The sequence below is a fragment of the Panthera pardus genome, unplaced genomic scaffold, assembly GCF_024362965.1.
Source record: "Panthera pardus isolate Hobbes unplaced genomic scaffold, ASM2436296v1 HiC_scaffold_19, whole genome shotgun sequence".
Taxonomy (NCBI): Eukaryota; Metazoa; Chordata; class Mammalia; order Carnivora; family Felidae; genus Panthera; species Panthera pardus.
Window position 1 is genome coordinate 10,852,501 of NW_026526754.1, and position 12,162 is coordinate 10,864,662.

The window sequence follows — 12,162 nt, forward strand, 5'->3', positions numbered from 1 at the left end:
TGCCGGCTAGGTTTAAGGGGGTTACAAAAAGCCAGTTTCTGCCAAGTAATGTGTTCACAAAGAGAACATTGATTCACATCAGTGTCGCTTGAATTACCCTTAAAGGTTTGCCAAGGAGTTGCTCTTATATTAACCTTCTGTTCGTGGGGGAAGAAATAAATAAATAAGTCATAAAGTCAAACTCGTTGCTTTGGATTTCATTCGGGGCCTGATCTCAAATAATTCCTCCCGTGGCTGACTGTGGCGAAGGACATTGCCCAGAAGGTCCCCGGTTAGGTTTTGGGGTGTGAGGTGCAGGACGCCAAGGGAGGGGAGCCCACCCCCACCCCCCGCCGCCCCCCGCCGCCTGTGCCCTCCTGGGGACCAGATCATGGAACCGACTGAATTTACTTCCAGCACAGAGATTAGTTCTGACTGGCTGCCTCGCATTCAGGCTGAGAAGCTGTGGTCCCTTTTCTTGCTCTCTTAGGCAGTTCACACAATCAGGTGGTGGAAAGGGCAAGGGAAACCTTTCTTTGTCTGAGAGATGAAGGATTCTGGTGGGGAAGGCAACTTTGTTTTTCAGCTCCGATGGAACGAATTCGTTATACAGTCTTCTGAGTCCTCCTTAAATCTCCCAGTTCTCTACAAACTTAGCAAGGCCATAGCCTGAGGATGGGGAAGAAGGACTCCTTTGCATTTTCAAAGCTCAAATGAAGTTTGTTTAGTTGTTGCTGTTTTAATTTTTCTGTGAGCAGATAGTCTGAAGACTTTCCTGTTGAAAACCCAAAATGGTGTTGGTGGTCTATGAAACCTAGAGTGTATTGATTACCCTGTGATTTGGTAAGCCTTGAGTATTCTCTGAGTTGGAGCATTTTGCAGACTAATGGCGTTCTGTTACTAAGGTTTTCTCTTCAGTGATTTTCTTTTCCGGAAGATAGCTCAGTGCTAGGCACATACGAGGTCATTGGTCAGTGTTAGCTGACTGGCCATCTTGGATTCTCCAGCATTTGACACATGGCGACTTTCAGAGTCCGAAGCATTTGGAAACAGTGTCCCCAGCGTGCTGGGAAGCTAGGGCAATGTGGACTTATGGCGCCCAAAGCTGTGCTTAGCTCCTGGGGGGCACAGCCTGCACATACCAGTGGGGAGGTCTCCAGGTTGGCTGTCCCAGGTGTGGAATGCCCTTGGGAGCCTTGGAATGAAAACTGGTCGCCCTGCCTGTCTTTTCCTATAAGCCGGACCCCATGCACCTGGCAAAAGCTATTTGACCTGGGTGTGAAGGTGGCCCAAGCTGTTCATTCAGCAGCGTCCAGCAGAAGGCCAACACACAACACAGTTCCTGGAACAACCAGTTTCATATCAGTTCACAGCTCATGAACAGGGAGGGTGTTGATGGCTAAGAGTCCCAGAGGAATCTGTGCTTTGGAAGCATTGCTGTCTGTCTTCCTGGGAGTCTGGGCTGTCAGAGCCTTGTGTACCTCCTGTCTGCCCATGGCCCAGGGGGTATAAAAGCAGCAGGTGAGGAAGTAGGTTGGTTTTTCCCCCTCCCATGGAAGCTGGCAGGTGTCTAAGCTCCTATGAATTCTTCTTAGTTAAAAGGGGCTCTCGGTAAACTGGTTGCACCTGGCCGATGCTTTGATGGAGAAGCAGTTTTAATTGGGAGACACAGGAAGCCCCCTATGCCACACCCCTGGCTTTTGCACAGCACTTTGAATAATATCTTGTGTTTGGCTGCGAACAGTACAGGGTTACTGGTGGCTTATGGTCTGACCACAGCGCCGTTGCTCCCGGCAGCCTCACTGGCTTCTTCTTAGTTCTCGGACATGGCAGGGGAGCCACAGACAGGTAGAGTGTCCAGCTTTGCAGTTATATGTGTACCACATCACCAGTTGCCCTCCCTCCACACCAGCTGGAGCTCATTGCCCAGCTAACCCCGAGACACAGGTGACATGTTGGCCCATACGGGGAGCCAAACAGCTTTATGTGATTGTTTAATTAAAACCTTGGTTTTCTAATTGCAGTCTCAACACAGGTGCCTTTTGTTAATGAAAGACAACCTCCGCGCTTGGTGCTCTGGCTCAAGGCATTTCTTTCCCCTTTTTCCCAACTTGAAAAGTGCCATTTTTGTTCCCACCATTGGGCAAGGGGCGCGTCTTGCCGTTGGGGGAGACGTCCCACTATTCCTTTTCCTTTTGTCAGCCCGTGTCCGTGTCTTATCTTGGCTGTGGTCGCCTCTCTGATTTCATATTGTAGGGAGTCAAATTTGTAAGCCCCTCCACTTGCTGGAGTAATCAGAAAGCCCGAAGAAAACCACCATGTTTCTCCGACGTAAGCATTATTTTCCAGATTCCTGGCGCAAGAGGTGAAATGGATATAATGTTCACTTTGAAAGGGGGAAACGTCCCCTGATTTCCACATGAACCCCGGCACCTCCATCTCCTCCGCCTCCCTCTGCTGAGGCGATAGGAGTCAGCTCAAAGGAGATGCTGAGAGTGAATCCATTTTCTCTTCCTCTGTCTCCACAGAATAAATGAGAATTTGCCCGATTTAATAAAACGGCTTCGTCTCTCTGCCATCTTCCCCATCTCCAGAGTATTCCCTCCGTAGCGGCCTGCTCTCCTATAATGGATCTCCGTGCCGTATCTCCTCCTTACAGGCTGGTGGCTTCACAGGCGATGCTCTCACTCGCTCCCACGCACACGCTGTTTCACACATGTGCGTGCGTGCCACTTTTGGGGGATCCTGAGGACCGAAGGTGCAAAAATTTGTCACCAGATCTCATTTTCCCCATTGTCAGGCGTGATGGTTGTAATTGATGTAGAGGTTGGTGCAGCTTGCCGTCCGTCTGCCATCAAATCAGCCTCCCGGAGTTGACGCGACCACAAGGTGGAATATATTTTGGGGAGAAGGGGGAGAAGTAGATGGTGGCACTCGCTCTGCCCCAGCCCTTTCTCTGTGTAATTGGAACATAGTTATCTCTGGGTATGGAGGAGCATTTTGCTGTCTCCCCATTGCTCCCGGTTGGACTGATGGGGGTTTGTTGTTTGAATTTGGAATGGTTTTTCCTTTTGAAACACCACCCCCCCCTCCTAAATTTGTGTTTTAATTTCTATTTCCTGGTTGATTTTTCCCCCTTTCCATTCTGACACTAATTATGCCAGCCGCGTTGGGAGCCCTCACTGCTGGGAGGTACCCAGATAAGGGTTAAGAAGGGTTTTAAAAACAGGCTGAACTCCTTCTTAATGAGGCTCAATCGGGCTCTCCTCCGGGTGGTTTTGTTTTGCTGATCTGTCAGTTTTTCAAGGATTTAATTGCACTTTTTTCGTGTTAGTCTTTGAAATTGGCCTATACAATCTTGCTATAAAATAACATTAAAAAAAAAAGAAAAAAGTTAGTGGCTTTTGTCCCCTCCCCCCTTTATTGTCATTGGGGGATTTTATTTTTCACTTTCTCTTTCCAGGACCATCTTTTCCCAGTCACTCTTGGGAGCTGGCCGTAGTGAGGAGCCCAGGGTGAGTGGCAGGAGGGGCCTCGGAGAGCCTGGATCTCCCCGTTTCTGAAGCCCTTCCGTCTCTCTGGGGCTTCAGTAACACAGCTCCTCGTCTTATGGCTCCTCTTCTGGGTCTGCCCTTGACCAGGGGTGGGGAGGGACCAGTCCGTGAGGACAAGCTCCGATTTGTGCTTTAGGCCTGGAAGCAACCGATTCCGTCAAGCAGTGCCAGACCCGCTAAGCAGCGTCTTGAGTCCTCAACCATGGGAGGTGAGGAAAAGAAAGAGTCTACAAGACAGAAGGCAGAAGTTGCCAGGCAGGGGAGGGGGAGGGAAGCAAGGCCATATCCTTTATGCTATTATCTTTATGGCATAGAAAAACATGCTCGAAGCAATCAGCATGAAATTCTTAATTGCTTCGCTTACTCCTGCTCCCCTCATGGGACAGATTGTGCAAGTGCTGGAGCTGCCAGGACCCTCACGTTAGCACACTGTCCCTGCTGCACACACTATTTTTAACCAGTGCTTTGTTTTGCAAAGACGCACAAAGCTTTCTCTCTCTCTCTCTCTCTCTCTCTCTCTTTCTTCCTTCCCAAGGATGCTAATAAACAGCAGAGGCAATAAAGAGCTTCTCTAGCCACCCTGGCAGCAGCCACGCTTGGTGAGACTGTGAGCCTCTCTCTCTCCCCCTACCTCCCTGCCTTCTGCTTCCTCTCTTTGGATTTCGTCATTCCTTCTTCCCCTTTCGGCAAAAGTTTTGGCTTAAAAAAATTTTTTTTTTTTTTTTTTAAATTTCTGTCTCTGCATTTATCCTGTGAACAAACAAAGTTCCCTTTTCCCCTTCCCCTCTCTCCTGATTCTGATTTACATCCCTCTCCTCCTCTCTTTTCTGATGACTATCTTCCTCTTGGAGATTTCCAGTCCCCTCTCATGAGGGTGTTAAATCCAAGAACCAGATCTCAGAGATTTCAAAATAAAATAAAAGTAAACTCTGCTTAAAAAACACTTTAGCAGGAAAGCCAGGCTAATTGTAAATCAATGGGTCTTAAAATGCAGCATCGATCTCCAGTTAGAAGTTTGAAGGGGAAAGCAGTAATTACTGCACCAGAAGGTAGTTTTTTCCTCTTAGTAAGTTCTGGGCAGAAAGAAGGCTCATTAGGGCCGCTCTTCGGAATCCGAGTAATTAGTTTAAAAAGTACTTTTGTGGTGTTATTCCCTTGGCTAGAAATTATTGGAGTCTTCACAGATTTATAGTTCAATTCTGATAAGATTTGATTTATTACCGTGTTTGGTGTGGACGAACCTTGATACGTAATCACCCAGGTGAAGACTCAGGGAAGCATGGACCAGAGCTTTGCGAAGGAAGAGTCTTTTTAGAGTAGACAGGGTTTGATTCTCTAATGATTTTTACTGCCCTGGATAGTGTTGAGTGGGACCGACTTAGAACCCTAGCATGGCATGGACGTTAGAACATCCAAGGCCAACCTTGTTATCCCTCAGATGAGCAAAAGGAGACCTAGTAGAAGAGGCGACGTTCTTGTCCAAGTGCATGTCAACGTGATGGTTCAGTGGCAAGATTGGACGTCTCTCAGCCATCTTGTGTCACCCAAGGTGGGTCTGCTAGAGAATAGGTCCCATGAAGGCAGGAATGTGTCCTTCTTGTCCAGTTGGATTCCCAAAGCCTAGAACCTAGTAGGTGTAACTTAATGGGTATGTTTAATGAGTTGGTGAATTCACAGATGAACAAATTAGACAACCCCTCTTTTCTGTCTTGGAGAGAGAGCTTGCAAGCTCTTATCTTTGGGAGAGACTATCATGGGAGCTTTCTGTCTGGTTAGAGCATCAAGACAAGGACAACCGCCATTCCGAGCGCTCGCCTTTGCACCAGAATCAGGCAACCCTTTCTTAAAGGGACTTGATTTTTGCCTGAAGAGCTCATTCTCCTGCTTCACTTTTTATTGTAAAGCAAATACACAACCTAAAAGAGTACTTTTAGGTTCGCTGTCATCTTACCATGATACAACCCTCTCCATACCGGCATGCTATCTTCCGTGTGCCATGTAATATTAATAGTGAATTAGATGTGTGTGAGGATGCTTGGTCAGCTTAGGCTGTGAGTTTTTACTTTCTTACTCGAAACTTTAAATTATCCACATTGCTTCTAAGAGAGGCTCTCCAAAGAGGGTGCTCTGCTTTTCATCTAGAGCAGTGCGTCAGGCAAAACAGTGCTTTGTAAACTTTATTAGCAGAGCTCTCCTTTCTAAACAAATGAGATCTAATTTTCACCCAGTATCTGAATAATTTTCTGGAAAAGCTTTATAACTATAGTTAATTTAGGAGTTCAGAGTTGTCACATTTGTATATTTAAAAATGAGAATAAAGCAGAGTTTTAATGATAAAAACAGAGTTTAATAAAAATGAGAATAAAGCAGAGTTTTAAAAATGAGAATAAAGCAGAGTTTTAGATCAACATTTTGATCCAAATTAAGAGTTCTGGGGGTGCCTGGGTGGCTCATTTGGTTAAGCATCTGACTTAGGCTCACGTCAGGATCTCACAGCTCGTGGATTTGAGCCCGACGCCGAGCTCTGTGCTAACAGCTCAGAGCCTGGAGCCTGCTTCAGATTCTGTGTCTCCCTCTCTCTCTGCCCTTCCCCTGCTTGCACGCTGTCTCTCTCTCTCTGTCTCTCTCAAAAATAAAATTAAAAAACATTAAAAATTTTTTTAAAAATTAAGAGTTACGGAAGGTAGTTCAATAGGATCAGCTAAACTTCTGTTTTGTGTTCTGTTTTGGTTCGGTTCCATTATTATGCAGATCCTTGTTCGTGAGGAAGTAGTTCCAGATGGTACCTGTTTTTATAGTTTTGTGTCTCAAGTCTCAGAAGAAGTGTCTGTGTCTCAGTCTCAGAAGAATCTTCAACTAAGTAGGGATGGCAGAAACTTTTACTCTGAGGTCTGCACAGAATCTAGTTAACTTGGCCGTAGAGTCCACGGCCTGTCCTCCAGTGTGTTACGTGAACTTAGGTTTTCATTATTACAACATTTGGTAATCACCCGGAATTTTATAAGCAACTTAAAAGAAAACTGGAATCAAACTTTGCAGGACCCCTGCAAGTGTTATGGCGTTCCTGAGGGAGCGGTTCAGACACCATTACCCTGTGAGAGCTGCACCTTATGAGCGCCCTGGGACTCCTGTCGTCGGAAGACCCTGTGGCTGCTCTTGCTGAAAAAATCACTGTGGTGCCGAGTGGCTGGCGGAGGGCCCCTCGTCTGGGTATCTCCCCGTCACTTGTGTTGGATGACCACTGCGTGGTATGCAGCCTTGCACATGACTTTACGGGTTGAGAAGGCCTTGGCTTCCCCCGCGAGGCCTCTTGCCCCTCTTCTGCTGCCAGGCCGCATCCTGAGAGGGTGACCCCCAACTGCGGCGGGCCTCTCTGGCCCCTGCCTTGGTCTGTTCGGGACTTGCCTCTGCCCTGTGACTGTGGAAGTACTGATGTGGTCCGCATGGAAAGACGTCACTTTTTATTTCTAAATGAGAGGAAATACTTCTGTTTATCACAGGAGCCCCGAGCTGTGCTTCCACATGCTGAGAGTTATGTCCCTGAGCCATGGCCTTGGTCACCCTCCTGTGCTCCGTCATCGCTCTGCCAAAAGCAGCTTGCGTTCCCTCCCTGTCTGCTTTTCGCCAGTTCTGTTGCTTCTCCCCTCTCTCCTTGAATCAAATGTTTGGGCTTGCAACGTTTATTAATAGCACCAGCACTGCTGAGTAGAGTAGTGATTTTCTTCCCTTTTTACATTTAATTTATTTTTGGCTTTTAGAAACAAATCTGAAATAATATTTGAAGCTTCTCCCTTTGGGGGCCACCTCCAGGTAATCCTTTGAAAGCATGTCTTGGGGTCAGGCATTCCCCACTTACCCTCCCAAAGCCACAGGGCCATCAGCTCACCCCCTTTGCCATAGCGCTAATGCCCTGGTGTTTGCTGCTCGTCGGTCAAGTCCAGCTGTAAATCCTTGGTCCTCTGGATCCACCCACACACCCAGTCCCTCAGCCTTTTTTAAAACAACTTAACTAAAGACATGTTGCTGCCTAGAGAAATTTTTCCCAAACTGTGCCTTTATAGGGATATAAGTGCTGTTGAAGAGATTTATTGTATGCATTTCAACAAACATTAGCCCCTGTTTGCACAGATTTACTGGGCACATGATGGTCCCTAATGTGAAAAGTCCTTTTTGGTACTGGAGCTTGGGATTTCAGATGAGCAAGTGATGTTTTCATATAGGACCCGTCAGAGGCATTGAGTGAGGCGGATGCCATTAGGTGTGGTCAGCAGATGTGAGGGTGCATTGAGGAGGTTGGCAGGGTCTGGGAGGCAGAGGGCTGATGCCTGCGGCTTGTGTTTTCAGGCTTGTGTGGTTATTGTCCAGGGGCCAGTCTCGGGACTGAAAAGGTTCACTTGTTGCCTCCACCTCTCCTGTTTGCTTTAACAGCCCCCAGGCCCCTCCTGTCTTCCTTCTAGCTTCTGTATCCTGATAGGGTAGCATTTTTGTCACTGGCAGAACATGGAAAGGTGATTTTCAAATGGAAGGGTGGGTGTGATTTTTTTTTTTTTTTTTGATGAGTCCCAAGTGGCAGAGAGACCACCTGGAGGTCAGTTGAGAACTGGGGACTCTAAGTAAAGGCACGCTTGACATGGCTCTGTCTCCTACCCCTGAACAACTAGGGAAGCGAATGGCAGCCTCTGGCCAGGAATTGATTGCATTAATTGATATGCCAATAAGAGAGCTTGTTATATCCGCCATTGGTTAGGAGGCCAGCTAACAAGTCCGCTGATCAATGGCACCAATAAAGATTTCATCCATTAATGAGCAACATGGTAATTAATGTTATCCATAAACCAATTAGCCTGGCTAGCTAATGCGCCAGCCTGCACGATGAGCGGCAGTGCCGAAAGTGGGCAGGCCACTACCCATCTGGCATGGAGTTGGGTCTTCAGGTGGCTTCATGGGGTAATGAGAGAGCCTGAGACTCTGGAAGGTTTATTCCACTGGAGAATGTGAAGAAAACTTGGAGCATTCAGAGCCCCTGGCAGAGAGAGAAGAAGGCAAACAGAGTCCTTGCCGGGCCCCGGGCTGGAGCACAGCTGTGCCCTGCTTGTCCCCAACACCTGCTGGGAGGACAGAGCAGGACACACTTTTCTCTTCCAACTCCTCTCTGCCCAGCTTTCCCACGCAAGCCTCTCAGGGGCTGTTAGGGGGCCGTAATGGAATGACTGAGTTCCCGGGTCACTCTGGTCCCAGCTGGGCATGCTTTCCCTGGGGACACACCCCCATCGATGGCTCACATGAACTGCCTTGTGCGCTCCTGGAGGGCGGGCCGTGGCCTCTTCTGGGAACCATGAACGAGTGGTAAAGTAATTAATATCCCTCCAGCCCCCTGTCCCCATGTTTCATTTAGGAAGAAAAAATTTGTTGGAGGAAAGAAAGAAGGAGAAACAGATGATTTGAAGCTGTGCCTTTTTCCTCCCCCCCCCCCCACCAACCCTGCTGGTTTTTTTGAAATGACATCAGTGGGTTGTTTGCCAAGCATAACCTGGCAGCCTGGCGGCTCTGCCTGACTGCCTGAGATTTCTGGGGACCGTGCAGCTCGCCAGCTCCAGCCGTGGCAGCGTGCCAAGGTGACGTTCCGTGACTAAGCAGAAACGAGGGAGAGGGAGAGAGGGAGGAAAAAGGTATGTGTGGTTGGGGAGCTGGGGGAGAGAGTGGTCCCGGGTCTGGGTGTGGCATGGGGAGACATGGAGGCATGGCCTGGGGCATCGGATCAAGAGGGCGGGTGTCAGGGGACCGCACTTGGCAGGCCAGGGAGTGGCCCTGTGTCCCTGGGTAGGGGGGGTCGGCCGTGGGGGGAGTTCCAGGGCAACAGCCACAGATCCAGCCTGAGAGATTGCTGACCGAAGGGGTCTGACTTAGGAGGGAACAAAATGAGCCAAAGTGAAGGTGACAGCCCCGAGGGCCTGGAACTATTGAGAAGGAGGCTTAGGGAAGCTTTTATCAGCACCAGGCCCGATACTCCTCAACGGAGTTTCCTTTGCATTGTTAGGTATTGACCCTCAGAGACCCCTTGTGGATTCCCTAATTGAAAATTAATACTAGATCAATGCCATGGGCAATTTGCATATTGATCATAAACAACTTTGAAGGCACCGAGTGTGCGGCAGATCAATAGGGCTCCTGAATAGGGCTGCAGAGGGAGCACCTCCCAGTACAATGCACTCCGAGAAAGGTTAATGATTTGGGAAGTTCCTAACTGCTCGGCGCTGGGAATGGCCCCCACGCCGCACAGCATCCGCAAGAGCAATTAGTACAGGCGGGCGGAGCCACCTCCCCCCACGGCCCCCACCCCTGCCCACCCCCCACCACTGCAGGGGAGGGCGCCTGCTGGTGTGTGGGAAGGGGCCGGCCATGAGTGTTTTTACAGTTGCCTTTTTTGGTGATGGATGAAGTCTTGGGGCAGTTTATTCTGGGAAGTGTACTGTAAAAGGGAGCAACGAAGTGAAGGCTCCGGTAATTGCTCTGGCCCCTTCCCCAAAACACAGTTCTCCTGATGATTGGAGTGGAATGACCTGGAGAAGGGGCGACAGCTCCTCAGGCTCCTGGTCACTGTGGAAACCTGAATTCATGGGCGCTTTAAGCTGTGCTGGGTTTGGCCCATTGTGCATCCTGTCCCATTCAGCTCCCGGTTTTCTGGATTTTGCTTCCTCGCTCATCACCTGCACTCCCTTGCTTGGTGCCTTCTTGTCTCTCTCTGGCTTTTAGCCTTACGTCTCTGGGCAGTCCTGGCCGCTCCTCTGGATCCCCAGCAAGCCCAGAAGGGCCTCCTCCTCCTGGCCCCCTTCCTGGCCCCTCCTGGCTTCTTTGTGTTTTCTTCGGGGCCCCTCCCTCTCTCCCTTCTGGCTGAGATCCAGCTCCTCTTGTCTCCTGGCCAGAGAAACAGCGCCCAGAGCAGCTGACCCATGGGTGCTCCGGATTTACCCGTTAATGTTTAATAACAGAACCCAGAACACTTGAGGGCTCACCCACTTACTCTGCCTTGGAGGCCCCAGGGTACTCTGAGACAGCTGGTTTGCGGCACGGGGCCAAGTGCTGCCTGAGGAGACCTGTGATGCCGGTCTACCTGTACCTCGCTACCTGGCTGCACCCCGAGACAGCCCAGGGTGGCGGTGCGGCAGCTGAGAACGTGTGCGTGCGCGCGCGCGCGCGCGTGTGTGTGTGTGTGTGTGTGTGTGTGTGTGTGTGACTAGGGGGAGACCCCTCTTCTCTTGTGGCCAACGGAGTGGACTTCTTTCCACAGTGGCCCATTTAAGAAAAGTAAAGCCTCCTCCCCCACCCTCCAGATCCATCTTGCACTAGGAAGAGCTGGCATCGAAATAGCAGCCCTGCTGAGCTTACGTAGCTTTATATGATTATTAAGTTTGCAGAGTGCGTTGAAGTTCATTTATGTGGAAAGGCAATAAAGTTTCCAAGAAGGGCTGTGTGGAATGGTGGGTGACAAATTTCTGAGTTGGAGCTGTAGCCCTGCTGAACCAGGAGTTACTCACCCCAGCTTCTCAGGGAGGGGCTTGGGAGCACAGTGGTGGGGCGGGTCCTTCTGGTGCATGGGTGTCAAGGCCGGCCACTTGCTGCAGTATGGCCAGTGGCAGAGGATGCTCAGGGTTCCCCTGCCTGTCTTTGCATTTGTTCAACTCAAGGTCAGCTCCTGCCCACCCCCTAGTAAAGGAAAAGGCACAAGGAAGTTTTATACACCACACACACGCAGATTTGGGGAAGTACCGTAGCCTCCGTACTGGAAAGCTCTTCGAGCCTAACTGTGTGAAGCTGAGCAGGATGTCTCACCCACGCAGCTCTCTGCTAAGGGCGGGAATCCATCCCAGCCTCTACTTACCAGGCAGGATGGGGAGTCTGAGGCCACATTTGCCCAGAGGAGGGGCTGCTGAACTGAAGCACATTGTTCTGATTTTCATAGAAGTTCTTTAGGTGTTAGCAGTGCCTCTGGCCTGACAGTAGCCAGTAAGGCCTGCAGGAACTCGTCCACGTGACCTGTCTGACTCATCTCCTGGCCCTCCTTTCTGTCTTTGCTCCCACCTTGGGCTTTGGCACATGCGGTTCCTCTGTGCCTGGAAGGCCCTTGTAGCTCACACCCTCACTCCTTCAGGTCTGTGTTCAAATGTTGCCCTCTCCAAGCTTCCCACAGAAAATGACTCCTAGCATTGCCTTTTTCCTTTTCCCTACTTTACCGTCCTTCTCTATCAGCATCTGACTTACAGTATGGTCATTTGTTCGGCAGCTTTTTGTCTTTCTTACTCCCCCACCTTCTTTCCTTCTTTTCCACCTTTTTCTTTACCCCTGCACTTTGAGGGCAGGGACTTTTCCTGTCTTGTTCCCAGCTGTATTGTCATTGTCTAGAACAGGTGCTCCGTGAACATGTGGTAGGTGGATGGGTGGGTAGGTACATGGATGGGTAGATGGATGGATTGATGGGTGGATGGGTGGGTAGATGGATGGATAGCATGAGAAGAAGTTTAAGTTCTCTTGGGAAGGCCATGCAGTAGCTCTTAAGGTGTTCATGAAGAACATGGGCCTTGGCTTTGTTCTGCCACTTCTAGGCTGTGTGACCTTTGCCACTAATTTAACC

At 49.6% G+C, this 12,162-nt stretch overlaps 1 protein-coding gene and 1 long non-coding RNA gene across 6 annotated transcripts in view; both read left to right on the plus strand.

The window, feature by feature from the left end:
* LOC109270688 (uncharacterized) overlaps nucleotides 1–181 on the plus strand; it is a 1,794-nt gene extending 1,613 nt beyond the window's left edge. The window contains exon 2 of the long non-coding RNA XR_002081643.2: nucleotides 1–181. This exon is cut by the window's left edge and continues 798 nt beyond it. This is a non-coding gene — a long non-coding RNA (uncharacterized LOC109270688).
* Nucleotides 1–12,162, plus strand: part of ZFHX3 (zinc finger homeobox 3) — a 250,120-nt gene that overhangs the window by 176,696 nt on the left and 61,262 nt on the right. The window lies entirely within an intron of this gene.